The 18726-nt window shown below is 41.1% G+C and overlaps 1 protein-coding gene across 1 annotated transcript in view; it reads right to left on the reverse strand.

Moving 5' to 3' along the window:
- LOC115225982 (slit homolog 1 protein) overlaps positions 1-16723 on the reverse strand; it is a 58161-nt gene extending 41438 nt beyond the window's left edge. Inside the window, exon 1 of the mRNA XM_036514997.1 lies at positions 16700-16723. The gene's annotated coding sequence lies outside the window, so the exon portion shown is untranslated. The remainder of the gene's footprint in view (positions 1-16699) is intronic.
- Between the last annotated feature and the right edge of the window lie 2003 nt (positions 16724-18726).

Genomic DNA, 18726 nt, shown 5'->3' on the forward strand with positions numbered 1-18726 from the left:
AAGAGGGACTGCCCCATTCAAAATAAAAGAATGGAGGCAAACAGCAAGAGGCAGCAACAGCAACAACAACAACAACAACAACAACAACAACAACAGAAACAACAACAACAGCACGAAACACCAAAGGCTGCCACACCACCAACATCATCACCAGCACCAAGACGAACGACACCATCTCCAACAACAACAACCACCAAACCAACACCAACACCAGTACCTAGAAGGTCGACAGCAGCATGAAGAGAAGGGGAGAGTTCACCGACGCGGGCACCATCAACAGCAACAGGAGCAGCGGCACCACCGATACCGGCGGAACAAACAACCTTTCGTCCTGCTGCTGAAGCAGACCCCTCAACCATTCCTTTGCCGGATGAAGAGTGCTCGGATTGTGCGAGCACTGATTCCCACAAAGGAGAGTGGCACACGGTGCCTCCAAAAAAGAAAAGGAGGAGAAAACAAAAAGACACACAGGGGAAGCACGAACAAATACTGCTTCCAAACATCAACAACAACAACAACGACAACACACACTCACAACAACAAACAACAACAACACTTTCGACACCACTACTACCACTGCCACACACAAACACACACAGACGCAATTACATCAATAAATACAAGGAACCAGGAACTGGTTGAATACTTGAAAGACAGAACTAGTACAAGTATAACAGATTTTGTTATACCAACACAAAACACACCACCAGCACACATTCTCACAATAAAAATAAACACAAAAACATACAACGAAATAAAACAAATATTCCCTAACGATGTGGGATCGTTAGGGGAAAGTTTCTCTAAGAAACTATATAAAAATATAGGGGAAGCACCCGTGCAAAACCACAAGGGAGCCACCCCTACCACCAACAACAGTAAGTAGAGCCTTTTTTCTCCTTTTTTCCCTACTTTTGAAACATGGCAAATATTAGAATCGGTTGCTTGAATGTGAGAGGCCTCGGGTCACCTTGGAAACAGGGTCACCTGTTAAACGACGTGAGGTTTTATGATGTGGATGTAGCAGCCATCAGTGAAACCATGTTCTCCGACCCGCAGGAACTCGCAGCCCTTTTCGGCGGATACGAGATATTTCTATCTCCGTGTCGGCCGGGAGCGGGCGGTGGTGGTACTGCGGGTCGGAGAGCCTGGTTTGTTTCGGAAGGGCCTGGACTTGAAAATAAGGACAGTCTTCTTGGATCCGGAAGGTAAGTTGGTGGTCCTCGACGTAGACGGTAGTGACGGCGGTGCTTTCAGACTACTGGCTGCCTACGCTCCGACTCTGGTGCTAGTTGGGGATTGGAACGCCGTCCTAGACGAACGTTTCGATCGGGTGGGCAGGGGAGTGTCTGATAGGAGAGGAGGAGGAGGAGGGTGCAAGAGCCTCGCCAACCTACTCGGACGCTTTCAGCTGTCCGACAGGTTTCAACTAGACAACCCGAATGTGCCAATGTGGACTTGGACCAATCGCATTGGGTCGTCTAGATCGTACTTAGATAGAGTGTTTTGTAGGCCAGCGGATAAGGACAGCGTAGGGTGTCCACAATTCCACCTAGTCGACTATACGGACCACAAATTAGTGATCTGTACGATCGACTTAGGCTACATAGACAGGGACCCGGCTACTGGAAGCTGAACGCGTCGTTAACGGCGTGCAAAGCTTACAGAGACCGGATTAGTTTACTAGTTAAGCGGGCGCTCACGGGGGCAATCATCAACAACTGGTGGTTTGCCCTCAAGAGAGCAATTAGAGTAGAGTCGATTAGGTATAGTAAGACTCTAGCTATTGAACGTAGGAAGAGAGAGCGGGATTTAGTTAAGAAACTAGACGAGGCTCTTGAGACTGGCATCGCGACCGACGTGTTGGCGGCAAGGTTGGCCCTCGACCAACACTTCGACGCCAAACATGAAGGCTGCGTTGTCAGAGCTAAGGCACGTTCGCTAAGCGGGGAGGGGACTAGAGCCAATCGATGGGCCCGCGTGGCGGAGGCGAAGCGAGGCAACCAAGCAACCATTCGGTCTTTGGTGGACCAGAACGGGCGCGTGGTTACCGAACCGAAGCAGATGTGTACGGTGCTTCAGCGGCACTTTGCTCAACTGTTTGGGACGAGCGGTGGAACGCACAATGATGCAGACTTCGGTGTGTACCTGGACGGCCTACCGCAACTCTTGGACAGCGAGGCAGAGTGCTGCGAGGGACCGATATCTGCCTGAGAAGTGGAGGAAGCGATGAAGAGTTGCACGAGAGGTAGATCGCCTGGTTTGGATGGTCTGCCCTACGAGCTTTACACTTCAATGCCAGACTTGTTTGCGGGCCTGTTGGCAAACGTCTACTGCAACTGGCAGCAAAACGGGAGAATCTCTGCTTTTGTCTGTCGAGGGGTGGTGGCCTTGCTGAAGAAGGACCCAAACAAGGGGGACGTTATAGGGAATTTTCGGCCCATCACTCTGCTCAATGCAGAGTTGAAGATTTTGGCCAAGGTGCTAGCCAAGAGATTGGCGCTTGTCGTGGACAAGCTGGTCGGCAAGACGCAGACATGCGCCGTGCCGACCAGGTCGATACACGACAACCTCCATCTCATGCGCTACCTCATAGAGAGGGTGGGTTACGACGCTGGCGCGGGTGAGGCTTTGATCAACTTAGATCAGAGTAAAGCCTTCGATAGGGTCGACCATCGGTACCTGGCAGCTGTTCTCAAGGCAGCCGGCTTCGGTCCAGTGTTCCGCGGGTGGATAGCTGCTTTATACAGCAACATCTGCTCGGTGATACGGGTGAACGGTCACCTTTCGGAACCGTTCGACATCTCGCGTTCGGTCTGCCAAGGATGCCCTCTCTCCTCCCTCTTGTACATATTGACTCTCGAGCCATTACTGCACAAGTTGGAGGCTTTGAGGGGTATCCCGCGCGATCTAGTAGACGGAAACAGCGTGTCTGCCTATGATGACGACGTCACCGTGATGGTGTCGACCCACAGGCACATTGGCCTGATTGGCGAGACACTAAACGAGTACGAAGCGGTGACAGGGGCAAAGATTAACGCGGAAAAGTCTGTGGGCCTGCAACTGGGCACCTGGAGAGGCAAGCCCATGCCGTCCAAGAGCGTCGTAGGGCGCTGGACAGACGGACCCATTAAACTGCTCGGGGTCTGGTTCGGTCCGGACCTCCAGCTGGATAAAAACTGGGAAGAGGTGACGAGCAGGGTGGCACGTCTCACCCAGAAATGGGCCGAGAGGAAGCTGTCCCTGAAAGGTCGAGCGGAGGTGGCGAATGCGTACATCGCATCCGTCATCTATTACCGCTTGACCGTCGTCCCTTGTCCCGACCGCTGGTTGGCCAAGCTGGTACGCCTGCTCTTCGACTTTTTGTGGAAGGGTCAGGTGCCACTGGTCAGGCGATCCATCTGCTGTCAACGACCGCTGAACGGAGGCCTTGGAATGCCGTGGTTGCTGATGCGCAGACATGCGCTCAGGCTGCGACATGTCAAGCGTTTCCTAGACGGTGAACAGGTATGGTCGTCTTTTGTCAGACGCGACTTCCGCAGCTCGTCTCTTTGACAGAGCTGCAGACCTGGATCAAACTTAGACCGAGAAAGGGCGCTTGGCACCTCGAGTGCCATCAAGCTCTCTCCACCCTCCGCCAGGCGGGCAATGCGATCGGTTACAGCTCCACTCTAGCGTTCTATAGAGGGTTAGTGGAGGAAAAATGCGACGACGTTCTCGGGGAAACTCTAGGCGTTGAAGATGACGAACTGTGCTGTCTGTTCGGAAGGACTTTCGGGCCGGGGCCGATGGATAATTTCCAGAGATCGCTCGCCTGGCAGTGCTACCGAGGGACTCTGTCTGTTCGAGATAAACTCTACCGGCACGGAAGTGCCGTTAGCCGGGCCTGCCCGAGGTGTTGCCAGGACGACGAAACCGTTCTGCACGCACTCGTCCAGTGCCCGAGTATTGCTGAACTATGGGTTTATGTCGAACAGCTACTGTCGCGTGTAGGACGGATCCGGCTATCGGCCGAATCCATAGTGAAGATTGCCCCACCGACCTCCTTTAACGAGGAGGGCGAGGCCGTTTTCTTGTGCCTAGTGGCTGTGGCGAAAGAGGTGGTATGGTGGACCCGTTTGAAAGGGCTAAAGTCAGACAATTTCCTCTTTGGTCAAGGCCTCATCAACTTTTTAAAGTTTCACTTGAAAAGGAAGATGTGGTTAGAGAGGAGAGTGCTGTCCGATAGCAAATTTTCTGAAACGTGGGTGAATTGTGCGAGAATGGCCAGTATAAATGGACCAGTTCTCAGGTTTCGCCTGTGATTCAAAAAGGTACTATAAAAGGAGAAAAAAAGGGACTCTCTACCCCCTTTTTTGACCAGGCTCCCGTTGGCTTTTATAGGCTTTTTTCCACCAGGAACCTTTCGTAACGCCTCCCCCTTTTGGGAATTTTTCGTTGTTAAATATTTTCATTGTTACACTGTTGTTTACACGGATTTTTCACAAACGGACAAAACCCTTTGTAACCTTTCGTCCTGTGTTGTCCCTTTATGTTTTCCAATCATGTGTGTCAGCCCTTGTGGCCAATAAAAAGAATAAATCATTATTATTATTATTGTTGTTGTTGTTGTTATCATTATCATTATTATTGTTGTTGTTGTTGTTATTATTATTATTATTATTATTATTATTATTATTATTATTATTATTATTATTATTATTATTATTATTATTATTATTATTACCATTCAGTAGTTTTATTTTTATAGCGTGCTTTCACTTCACTACCGAGCGCAGCTCTGTGTGCCTTGGGTATGTGCTGTGATTTGTTGTGATGCTCTGATGGTTATTGTATGGAAAGTGTTTTGCGTAGGATGTGTGCAGTGCCTAGTAGTGCAATTTTCTGTATGTTATATGTGTTTGTAACTCCTGTTACTTTTGTCATGTATTTGTCTGAATATTTTTTTATCATGCCTAATGCACCTACTATGATAGGAATTGTTTCTGTTTTCAGATTCCACATTCTAGTTACCTCTATTTCTAGGTCTTTGTATTTTGAAAGTTTCTCCATTTCTTTGTTGTTATTATTATTATTGTGTCTGGTTTTGGAGACTAGTTGTTCGGAGCTCTAATCTTTCTTTAGAATTTGTTGTTCCAATGTCTGTTTTCAAAATTTTATTGATGACAGAACCCACCTCGCTGTAAACGGGGCTAGCTGCGGTGGCCAGAATTCGCCCCTTAAAGGCGAATTTTGAGTTTTAAAAACTACAAATTAATATTTTAAAAAGAAAAAGTTCAGTATGGCTTCCCAAATCGAGGCAAGTAAAGGTTCTTACATCATCCGTTTTGACATTTTGTCACCTCCGCTTGTTAATATTTTTGAGAAACAAAGCAAAGACAGCAGCAGCAGCAGCAATAGTGGCAACAACAACAACAACAGCATCACAACCATCAGCACGAACAAAAACATAACAGAAAAATGAAGAGGAGGCAAAGAATCAATCCACTTTGACCCTAAAAAAGAAGACATACCACCAGAAATAGACAGCTGATTCTTGATGGTAGCTGTCCTCTTGGACATATAGGTCAAAACGAGCATCTTACAGATGCGGAAACTTTACTAACAAAACTATTCGGGGCAAGGGCTAAAATTGTGGGTGAAAATGGACAGCCAAAGTCTGGACACAATTCCAGATATCATAAATCTACACGGTGGCACCAACCTCCACGTGGCCTTTGAAGCTTGATGGCTGCGGCATCATCTGTGTGGGGACACAAATCACCTAAAGTTCTTCTGTTGCTCACAACAAATTAGAGAAAGGAGCCTCTCACTTTTGCCAACATCACCACCACCACGACCACAGCAACAATAGCAACAGCACCAACAGAGGCAGGTGACCATCGTGGCAAGAAAATCAAGAGTAACAGTAGCAGCAACACTAATCGCAGCAAAACGGGCAGCAGCAAAACCAACAGCATCAATCCTGGTCCCCACCACTAAAAGAAAGCAACAACTTTATGAATAGGACAACGCCAAAAAGCTCTACAAGATTTGACCCTCCCCTGTTCGGAGCACTCAGACATACCTGACATACCGCCGTAGTGATCTCATTCTCGCCCACAACATCATAAGAGGAAAGTGTAACCTCTCGAAAGAGCTGTTCTTCACTCCTGCTCCAGAGCGTCGGCTGCGGGGTCATTCCAAAAAGCTCTACCTGCGACGATTTCATCTCAATCGAAAGAGAGGAGTTGCGGATTGCGGGTTGCGGATCCGTGGAACAAGCTGCCAGACGAGATGGTGAAGATGCCGACGACCGCTTTGTTCAAAGCCTCCCTGGACCTCAAGTGACCTGAACTCTTTACATGAACACCACCCTGTACTTAACTCCATGTCCCCCTACATGGCCTTGCTATTTGCTTTTGAGCCAAATTAACTAACTAACTAACTAACATACCTTGCGTGGAGGGGGACGACGAAAGACCAAAACGGCAAGAAGTCGCCTGAACACGCAAAAGAAAATGAAACAGAACCAAAAACACACAGACAATACAGACATAGACTTGCCCAAATGCATCAATAAAATAACATTGATATTTTTTCACCGTTGTTGCAATCATCTGAAATGGAACTGTCAAAGCACGATATTCGAGCAATTTTGCTATTCAACATCAAAAAAGGATGTAAAGCAGCTGAAACTGCTCACAATATCAACAAAACGTTTGGTGAGGAAATGACCAGTGAGTGGTCAGTTTGAAAATGGTTTAAACGATTTCGCAGTGGAAACGTGAAGATCGTGAGCGTAGTAGACGCTCATCTGTCATCGATGGCGGTCAATTGAAGACCGTCATTGAGAAAGACCCACGTAAAACCACTTGAGAACTTCAAGTCAGCCAGAAAACTGTCTGCAATCATTTGTATGCGATCGGAAAATCAGGAAAGCTCAACAAATGAGTACCACACGATTTGAATGAAAATCAAAAAATGTGAACTTATGAAATGTGCTCGTCGCTTCTTCGCCGAAACCAGACCGATCCATTTCTTGACCGTATTTGCGATGAAAAGTAGATTCTGTATAATAATAAAAAATGTTCTTCGCAGTGGATGGACCAAAATGAAGCACCGAAAAGCTTCCCTAAACCCGATCTCTTCAAAAAAGAGATTATGGTGATTGTTTAGTGATGTGCTGTTGGACTCATCCACTATAACTTATTAACACCCAGAAAATCCATTACTGCAGTAACATATTACCAAGAAATTGCCAATATGAACGAAAACCTGCTACTCCTCTGTCCTAGACTGGTCAATAGATGAGGGCCAATCATTCTTCATGACTATACTCGACCACACGTTTCACTAATGACGCTCTAGAAGTTTAGGGAATTTGGCTACGAAGTTATTCCCTACTCAGCCTATTCCCCAGACCTTTCCCCCAACGACTACCACTCTTTCAAGTATCTTTATGGTTTCCTTCGAGAGAAGGAGTTCAAAAATCAAACCGATGCTGAAAGCGCGTTCAAAGAGTCCATCAGCTCCAGAACTCCAGATTTTTATGTTAACGGAATAAACAAACTTTGTAACTCATTGGCAAAAATGTGTTTTTAGTAATGGTACAGACTTTGATGAATAAAATTTCCGCATTGCTGAAATACATTGTGATGAATTTCATGTTTCAAAACGTTGCTTACTTTTTACTCAGCCTGATATTTATTTCCATGTCAAACGGGAATGGGAGGCGGGGGTGGAATGGCAGTGTTGTCCCAGAGACGCCTGGATCTCAACACAAAGATTATCTTCCTGGACCCAGAAGGTAAGTTGGTGGTCCTGGACGTCGTGAACAGTAGTAACGGAGGTGCCCTCAGTCTGGTGGTTGTTTATGCCTCGACACGTTCAGGATAGCTGAACATCTTCAGACGTCTGAAGGTTTTCCTTAGAGTGTCTAGAGCAGGTGTCTGTAACTTATGGCACGCGTGTCATGTGTAGCACGCGGAACAATTCACAATGGCATGCACACCACTCGGCAAAAACTAAAAGTAAATTTTTATTTATAACTAAATCTGAGGAAGCGACATCATAATAATTAAATTACATATCTTTTTTACGATCCATCTATTCTAGCGTAAACTATCTGAAGTTAGCTGTATTTGGTAGTATTACATTTCCTTTAAAATATAGTACTACTGAATACAATTTTAATACGAAATTATGAATGTTAGTACAATTAATTTGTTTGTAAGCGGGAGCTGAAAGCATTTATATGTACTTTATTACTGAAGCCGGGAGCTAGAGGTGCGAACGCTTATTGTTTCGAACTCGGCTGTATATTTAGCAGTTAACCACTTTACAGCAGCCAGTCTAAATAAAGACACTCTTTAAAATGGGTTCCTACATTGCGGGTCGTCTATAAGTAGACGCTTTTAAAATTATTCTCACATTTTGGGAAGAAAAAGCGGTAACGAGTAGGATTTTGAAAAGGAAATAAACATGAAAAGTCAACAATTATAGTTATTTTCTTAGGTTTTCTTAGGTTATAGTTATTTTCTTCGTGAGTCAAGTTGTCTGATCTTTTGAGTATATTTTTGTTTATTCATATCATCTATTTTAATCTAATTATTTTATTATTACAAAAATTAATTCATTAAATTAATTTCATTCTTTTTTACTATTTATTTTATTCTAATTATCTTTATTTAGTTACTTTTATTTTTATTTGTAGAACCTGATTTAAGGGTTTATACAACTGTCATATCAATTATCAATATAGAGTACCCCAAATTGAATATCAAAGGACCAAAATTTGACGTTCGTTCATTTCAAGATTTCTGGAGCACTGAATATGGATTTGTATAACAAAATCATCGATGTTGGTGTGCGTTGCTGCTGTGAATTTGTCGTATGTCGTACATCAAGTGTACAAAGACACTATCAAACTAGACACCAGACTATATTTAAAAACGCTGATGAAAAAAGGCAAATCATAAAAAGGGCTATTTCTAGTTACAAAAAAATCACTTCTGTTTTTGTTCAAATGCTTGGAACCAACAATGAAGCCAAATAATGTAGTTAGACAATTGCTCAATGGACAGCCGGAAAATTTATCAAAAATGCTTTTCTGAGAATTGCTAAAATTTTGTTCAGTGATTAAGCAAACGCTGAAAAAATACTGTCTCGAATTCAAGAAATACCAACTTCTGCATGATCAGTTGAGAGACGTATAACTGATATCGATGAAAACATACTAAAATAAAAATTTGAATTACAAAAAGCTGCTGCATTCAGTGACTCCTATCGATGAAAGTACTGACGTGAATGACATGGCGAACCTAGCAATTGTTGCAAGATACTGGGACAATGATCGTATTTACGAAGAATCATGTTGTTTGATTCCTCTTACCAATACATCTACAGGACAGGACATTCTGACTGCATTTCTAAATAATTTCGAAAATCAAGCCATTAATATAAATAAAAATATATTGTATTACTGGTGGTGGTGCACGTGCAATGGTTGGAAAGGAAAAAAAAATTATTAAGCGTCTTGAAATCACATTTCCCGCAGTGTAATGTGTTTTAATTGCATTGGACATCAGGAAAATTTAGTTGCAAAACTTTCGTCACAAAGCTTGAGTTCTGTCGTGGAAACTGTTGTTAAAGTAGTTAACTTCATGGTTTCTCGCTCTTCACTGACTCTTCTGCAAGAACTGGACAGCGAATATGCAGACTTCCCACTTCACAGTAAAGTCCTGCAGCGTAGACTCGGTTGAAATTCCTCTCTCTCATATATTTATATATACGTGCATTCGAACGTAGCAGGGAACAGCTAGCCTTTTGCCGCTATTTCGATCCTGTTGTGTCCATTACTCTGATTAGTTGGTATTGGCGCAGTTTGTCGCGCCAAATTGCCGCGTATAACCAGTTGGAGACCTTAAATACGATTACGTGCAGCAGCCTGTTCACTACCCCGTTTTAGCCTACTTCTCCTTATAAAAACTCAGCCTTTTCTCCTTTCGAGGTCTTTTGGTTCCAGACCTTTTAAGGTCTAGCTACTGACCACGAAACACAGCCAGTTCCAGAGACATACCAACTTTGTCCAACAGCATTACAACAACCTCCATCTTCGTCGCCACCACCATGTCCTTAACGTCGTCAACATCATCTCTCTACGTACACAGCTCTGCAAGCGATTCACCCAGGTTCTAACATTTCGCTGTTCGTGAATTACTTCACCATGGGTCAACAACAAATATACAACCAGTATGAACTCCTGTACAAGTTAATCAGGCAGCAGCATCAGAGCCACAACATCACGTTCGACATGTACCTGTAACTGTCCCCTACATCAATGAACCCACACGCATACATTCTGTTCTCATGACGGCTTGTCTATCGTTCAGTATACATGATGCACACACAGACACATCTGTTAACATATCAAAAAATCTTCTTTTAATCATTCTACGCGGTTGTCTCCTTTTTCCATCAGGCAAATAGATGGTACTATCAATTTTCTCTTTAATGTAAGGGCTGTGTGGTGTGGTACTAAAGAGCCATTCTTGTCACCTCGCATCGCACGGTCCTTACAGTCCGTCGACTTTGTCGGGGTAGAGTTTTGAACAGATTTCTATCATGCTTAGAAGAAGTCAAAATATTTCTTGAAAGGAAACAGTTCCCAGAATTGAACAACGAAGACGGGTTATTTAAACTGATGCTTCTAACTGACAGTCACTTGAATTATTAAAATTTGCATTTAGAAGAGAGAGGTAAAAAAGTACTTGATCTTTTTGAATACTGGGAAGGGTTTTTGTTAAAATTAGATTTTTTTTGTGTGATACACTTAGAAATATTTAAAAATACTTTGCAAATGTAAAAGCTTATTCGAATCGATTTAATATTTAATAAAAATGAACTTCAAAAATATATTGCAGCGTTGAAAGAAGAATTTTCCAAGTGAGATAAAGATTTCGAAACAGACGCTCCTATATTTTCGTTTCTCATGAAACCAGGCTTTGATGGATTTGAGAACGAACCCATTTCGTCTATCACTTTTTGGCTCAACAACAAATATACAGGATAGTTTTGAAGTGGAAATACTTGAATTAACCACTTCAGAATTAAGGGGAAAAATTATGGAATTACGAAAATCTCTTGAAAGAAGCAGCTTAGAGAAGTCAGTTGCCATCTTCAATCGCTGGAAGATGTTGCCTGAAAGATTCATTTCTTTGAAGAAAATCGCTTCAGCTCGGCTTCACCCTTTAGCTCAACATATACAGGATTACCCAAAAACAATAGAACCCATAAAATTTCGGTTTCCGTCTACCAAATCCATTTCCAAATAACATGCAGTGGAAACTGAACATGGATCTATCTGATTGCGGAGCAAGTTTCTTACCACATAGCCACGCCTATGAATGTGTGTTTATGTATAAGTCTATATATAGGATGAACAGGACAAACAAATATTTAAATAATAGTTCTGACGTGCGTGTAACAAGGTTATGGTTGCTTGGAACCAAATGCTCACCAACAAATGATCGTCAGGAACACCGTTATAGTATTAAATTGCATAGTTATAGAAAGATAGAGGGAGAGGGAAAAATAAATCATATATAAATGTGTGTATATATATATCAATGTTAAATCTTAAAAGAAAAGTAACAAACATTGATTTACCTCTATAACGCCGGATCCAAATATGACTTCAGTTTGAATTTTTGACAGAAATTAAATAAGTTTTATCCACTTATCTGAATATTCTATTGCCTCAAATAAGTTTTCTGTCTCACGTTCCAGCTGTTATCCGATAAGCATACTGAATAAAATACCCTGTTGTAATAATTATCTATTTTATTTTTAAACGAGAGTGGCAGTATTTTCCCTTGATGTACGTGATTGGCTGAAATTCTTTAATATCCGGAAAATAAATCCATTTTCCAGCTATTCACCATTCCTACAAGTCAAGTGTTGAAATGGTCGCTGTGTAACATGAGATGAAGTGTTCTGCGCACAATACTCCTCTCGTTGCAGGATTTGAAATCACGACCTTGTTATCCTGAGTAGCATCCCTCATCACGATTTCATGTGTCATCGACTTCTATTATATTACCAAAACTTTATTTTTCATATGTCTTGGCAACACCCAGAGAATATTCTTATCTACTTGACGCTTTTCTAAAACAAACGCCATTTTTTTTATCGATTATTGGGATGACGATATCTGCTCAAAGACACGACCTCATCTCTCTAGTTACTAAAATTCAAACCCGACGAATTTCCCTCCTTTCCCAGAATATATTTCACTTGGTTGTAAAGTATGCTTGTTGTTCAGTGATGACAAGACTATGATCAGAGGCGTTTCGGCCATGATCATCCCGTCGATTTACTTATATTGCAATGTGTGTTGTGTTCTTTCCGTGGTTAAGTCGGTAGGGAGTGAGACAATGGAATATCATTGTCTCAAATGCTTACGATAGGGCTGATAGTGCAAATTTTCAAGTAATGGACATTCATTAGTCCTGACACCTACACCTACAATAATTATTGAAACCCATCACAAGATGTGGATGTTAATTTTCATAGAACTCTCCGAAATATAAGTCCGACCTTACGATAAAGATGAAGCATTAATTTCTTTAATGACATCTAGGACTGAATTATTCTGCTACTAGATGAGGAACGAGAATAAGATTCTCTACGTGGTTTACTCTCCATGTAGGTTTAACATATTGTAACTTTCATGTATATGGGTTATCTCAAGTGCAACATACCCTCGAATATTTAGGGGCATCCAGTTCACCCTGTGTAATCTGCCGTAGGACTCACACAGCAGATGCAGGTACTAGAGGGTAAAGACGGTACTAATTCCCTAAGTTGTTCACGTGAGCATCTGCATACCAATTTATTATTATTCCATATACACACAACAGTTTAGATTGTGTGAGTACGATTGTATATATATATACATATAGAAATATATATAGATTTATGTATATATATATATATATATAAATATATATATATATATATATATATTGTTACGGAATCACCCGTCGTCGCTCGCCCGAACGGCACAATCTCGCCACGGAACCCAAAGAGAGGAGGAGAGGAGAGATACAACAACAGCCACAACCGCAGCAGCACAGAGATACAGAGGCACAACCCAGAGAGACACCCAAAAGAGGCACAGAGGCAACAGAGACACTGGCTTATATTCAACAACAGTTTATATGACAATCAATTGCTACACATCAAATACATTTAAGGCAGACATTTAAAGGAAGACATGCACGTGACTACTCAATACATCATACAACAGATCAAAGCATAATACAACAGCAATTCAAGAGTACAATTCAAAGTTCACGTCCGAAGACAACAGTTCTTTAAAGTCTCTTTCTAAACATCACAGATAAAGTCACATCAACAAGTCCTTTACTCAATTCTGAACATAAATACCACAACTCGATAATCGACATATCGACAAGTCCTTGACTGTTCTTTCCACTGTTCAATACACCGTGACACATATCAATGCACAAACACATACCTCAATTCCTAATTGAATCTGCCAGTGTCCCATTCCTCTCAATACTGCTAAATCCTCTGTACATATCCCTTCTGTGCCGCCAAGCTTTCTCGCATCCAACTTGCTCCTAAAATTCCAACGCTTCTAAGATTCCATCTACTCGCTCTGACCTCCAGAATCCGACTGTCTTCTTCGAGGACCGGCCAGCGACTGCAAGATCCGTCTGTGTTCTTCGACGACCGCTCAACGACTGCCAAGACCTCACTTCGTCTCTGTGCTTCTTCCACTCCCGCATCTCCCTCTGTACCGCTCATACCCTCTCTAACTGTCCCTTAGTCTTATACTCTATCTCTCTCATGACAGCTCTACCATACTCTCTGCCTGTCCTTCTCTCTTACTGTCAATACCCTCTCCATCTGCTCTTAGATTCCCTTAATCTGTCTTCCTCTTTCACATTCTCACTGACCCTTTTCTCAACCGCACGAGGTCACAGGTCCTTCCAAAACTCATCAGTCTCCCACTAAACAAAGAACCTGTCAGTTCCTTTACCAGACATGCCGGCGCAACACCCACGATGTGGGTCAGCAATACTGCGCTAGTTAAACCCGTAACACTATGTATATGTAGGCGACTATGTGCAAGTGTGTGTACAAACACAAGTGTACGGGGTCCAACACACACACAGACACACGCACATACACACACACATGCACACACACATATGTGTATGTATATTCATACTCATTCAGAGATCTACACACACATATAAAAAGTGTATTCTTTTCTTTAATTCTTTTACTTGTTTAAGTCATTTGACTGCGGCCTTGCTGGTGTGCCACCACAAAAACCTTTAAGCCGAAGAGGCGAAGAAATTTACCCCTGGGCTTATTTTTTGTAAGCCTGGTACATATTTTATTGATCGCTTTTGCCGAACAGCTATGTTAAGGCAGGCGTAAAAGACCTGATCTCAAGCTGTGAACGGGTAGCTAACATAGTCACATAGACACACACACAAACACAATCACACACACACACACACGCACACACACACACCTATATATATATATATATAAAACGGACTTCCTTCGGGTCCGTCTACAATACCCACTCACAAGTCTTTGCTCGGCCCGAGTCTATAGTAGAAGACACTTTCCAGGTTGCCATGCAGTGAAACTAAACCTGGATCTATGTGCTTGCGGAGCAAGTTTCTTACCACATAGACACGCCTATGCATGTGTGTTTATGTAGAAGTCTATATATAGGATGAACAGGCAAACAATTGTTTAAATAAGACTTCTTACGTGCGTGTAACAACGTTATGGTTGCTTGGAACCAAATGCTCACCGACAAATGACCGCCAGGAGCAACGTTATTCTATTAAGTTGCATAGTTATAGAAAGATGAGAGAGATGGTAAAATAAATCCTATATATGTGTGTGCGTATATATAAATGTTAAATCTTAAAAGAAAAGTAACAACAATTGATTTATCTATTCGCATTCTGAGTTCCTTTCCTGTCGAACTCCCCTTTGCCTTTCATTTCTTAGAGGTGCTGAAGTCCAATTAATCGACTGGCCACTTCCCCCACAAAACACAACTACTGGCATTCTACCTAAGCCAAAGACAACATTATATGAGCGGCAATCTAGGATTTTAGGACAAAGAATTCCTACGCGGTGTCATATGTAATAATGTATGGTTATATAAAGATGCATGAGGATATATATACATACACAAACACGCACAAATATGTGTGTGTATGAGTGTGCGTGCATGTGAGTGTGTGTATGTATGTACGTTTGTATGTATATATATATATATGCATATATATATATATACATATATATATATATATATTATATATATATATATATATATATATATTATATATATATATATATATATATATATAGGTACATAAATACATATATACATATTCATACGCTTTTAGATATATACACACACACATACGCACACACATATATAAATGCGTATTCTTTTTCTTTAATTCTTTTACTTGTTGAAGTCATTTGCCTACGGCCATGCTGGAGCACCATATCAAAAGCCTTTAAGCACAATAAATTGACGTCAGAACTTATTCTTTGTAAGCGAAGTAATTATTTTATTGGCCGCTTTTGCCGAACCGCAATGTTAAGGAGGGGGCCTAAAAAAGCTGCTGTCAAGATATGAATGGGTATCAAACATATTCGCAAAGACAGTAACACACATACACAAACAGACAAACTTACACACACACATATACATCAATACATATATATATATATATATATATATACACATATATATAACGAACTTCTTTCGGTTTCCGTCTACCAAATCCACTCGTAAGGCTTTGGTCGGCCCGAGGCTATAGTAGAAGACACTTTCCCAAATTGCCATGCAGTGAAACTGAACCTGGAACTATCTGCTTGCGAAGCATGTTTCTTACCACATAGCAACTCCTATGCATGTGTGTTTATATATAAGTCTATGTATAGGACGAACAGGACAAACAAATATTTAAATAATAATTCTGACGTTCGTTTAACAACGTTATGGTTGCTTGCAACCAAAAGCTCACCGAGAAATAATAGTCAGGAACAACGTTATTGTATTAAGTTGCATAGGCGCAGGAGTGGCTGTGTGGTATGTAGCTCGTTTACCAACTACATGGTTCCGGGTTCAGTCCCACTGCGTGGCAACTTGGTCAAGTGTCTTCTACTATAGCCTCGGGTCGACCAAGGCCTTGTGTGTGGATGTGGTAGACGGAAACCGAAAGAAGCCTGTCGTATATATGTATATATATATATGCATGTGTGTCTGTGCTTGTCCCCCTAGCATTGCTTGACAACCGACACTGGTGTGTTTATGTCCCCGTTACTTAGCGGTTCAGCAAAAGAGAGCGATAGAATAAAGACTGGGCTTACAAAAAATAAGTCCCGGGGTCGATTTGCTCGACTAAAGGCGGTGCTCCAGCATGGCCGCAGCCAAATGACTGTAAGAAGTAAAAGAGTAAAAGAGTTATAGAAAGATAAAGAGAGAAGGAAAAATAAATCATATATAAATGTGTGTATATATATATCAATGTTAAATCTTAAAAGAAAATTAACAAAAATTGATATACCTTTATAACGCCGGCTCCAAATATGACTTCAGTTTGAATTTTTGACGGAAATTAAATAAGTTTTATCCACTTACCTGAATATTCTATTGCCTCATATAAGTTTTTTGTCACGCGCTCCAGCTGCTATCCGATAAGCATACTGAATGAATACTTGTAATAATTCTCTAATTATTTTTAAAACGAGAGTGGCAGTATTTTCCCCTTGATGTACTTATTCTTTAATATCCGGAAATTAAATCCATTTTCCAGCTAGTCACCATTCCTACAAGTCAAGTGTTGAAATGGTCGCAATGCAACGTGAGATGAAGTGTTCTGCGCACAATAAACCACTCATCCCAGGATCTGAAATCACGACCTTAATCACGACTTCCTGTGTCCGCGACTTCTATTATATTACCAAAACTTTATTTTTCATATGTCCTGACAACACCCAGAGAATATTTTTATCTACTTGACGCTTTTCTATAACAAACGCCATTTTTTTTAATCGATTATTGGGATGGCGATATCTGCTCAAAGATACGAATTCATCTCACTAGTTACTAAAATGCAAACCCGACGAATTTTCCTCGTTTCCCAGAATATATTTCAGTTGGTTGTAAAGTATGCTTGTTGTTCACTGATGACAAGACTATGATCAGAGGCGTTTCGATCATGATCATCCCGTCGATTTACATCGCAATGTGTGTTGTGTTCTTTCCGTGGTAAAGACGGAAGGGTGTGAGACAATGGAATATCATTGTCTCAAATGCTTACGATAGGGCTGATAGCGCAAATGTTCAAGTAATGGACATTCATTAGTCCTGAAACCTACATCAACAATCATTATAGTAATATATCACGTGATGTGGATGTTAATTTTCATAGATCTCTCCGGAATATAAGCTCCAACTTACTATCAAGATGAAGCATCAGTTTATTAAATGACATCTAGGACTGAATTATTCTGTTGCTAGCAGAAGAATAAAAGTGATATTTTACGTGCTTTACGCTCAATGTGTGATTAGCATATTGTAACTTTCATGTACATGGGTTATCTCAATTACCACACTCTCTCTAATGTTTTGGGGCGTCCATTTAACCCTGTGTAACGTGCCGTAGAACTCACACAACGGATGCAGGTACTAGAGGGTAAAGACGGTACTAAGTCCCTAAGTTGTTCACGTGAGCATCTGCATACCAATTTATTATTATTCCATATACACACAACAGTTTCGATTGTGTGAGTACGATTGTGTATATATATATATATATAAATATATATACATATATGTATATATATATATATATATTATATATATATATATTATATATATATATATATATATATATATATATATATATATATATATATATTACATAGAAAATTCATAATTAATCAATATAGGGTAGCAAAAAATTCAGCAGAAATTATTTTGCCACCAGCGGTCTAGTGAGAAAAAGGAAATAGTCAGAGACTATTAATAAATTCAACAACAAATTAAGGAACGGTCATAATAGGCCGTTCAACCCACTAGAAATAACAGCCAAGGCTTCAACCGCCAAATAGTAGTAATTCCGTAAACCAGGAGAAAATTAAAAAAACATTTACCCCGTTCATCTTTAGACAATGCATTGTTTCATCGTTTTTTAATGGTAAATCAGCCTGATTAAATTAAATCAAGTCAATCTTCCATAGGCCAACAAATTCATCAGTAAAGAGAGCCAGGAGGGAGAGAAATTACACGAGGCAGCAACATTACCGCTTCGGCAATATCTGACCTAATTTATCGGCAGCAAATATAAGCTGCAGATTCCATTTCGGAATTAAACAGAAAATTCATAATTCATAATGATCAACCACTTCATATCACCTTTGATACGCAATTTCTCCACCACATTTTTTTGTCCAAGCCGGTGTTTTAGTGGTAAACTAAACTGAGCAGTCACACTACATACGGCCTTATATTTATTATTATTATTTATCATTATTTAGGCGGAGAGCTGGCAGAATCGTTAGCACACTGGGCAAAATGCTTGGTAGTATTTCATCCATCATTAGTTTCTGAGTCCAAATTTCCACGAGGTCAACTTGGTATTTCATCATTTCGAGGTCTATAAA

This window comes from Octopus sinensis, linkage group LG29, assembly GCF_006345805.1.
Source record: "Octopus sinensis linkage group LG29, ASM634580v1, whole genome shotgun sequence".
In the NCBI taxonomy this organism is placed as follows: domain Eukaryota; kingdom Metazoa; phylum Mollusca; class Cephalopoda; order Octopoda; family Octopodidae; genus Octopus; species Octopus sinensis.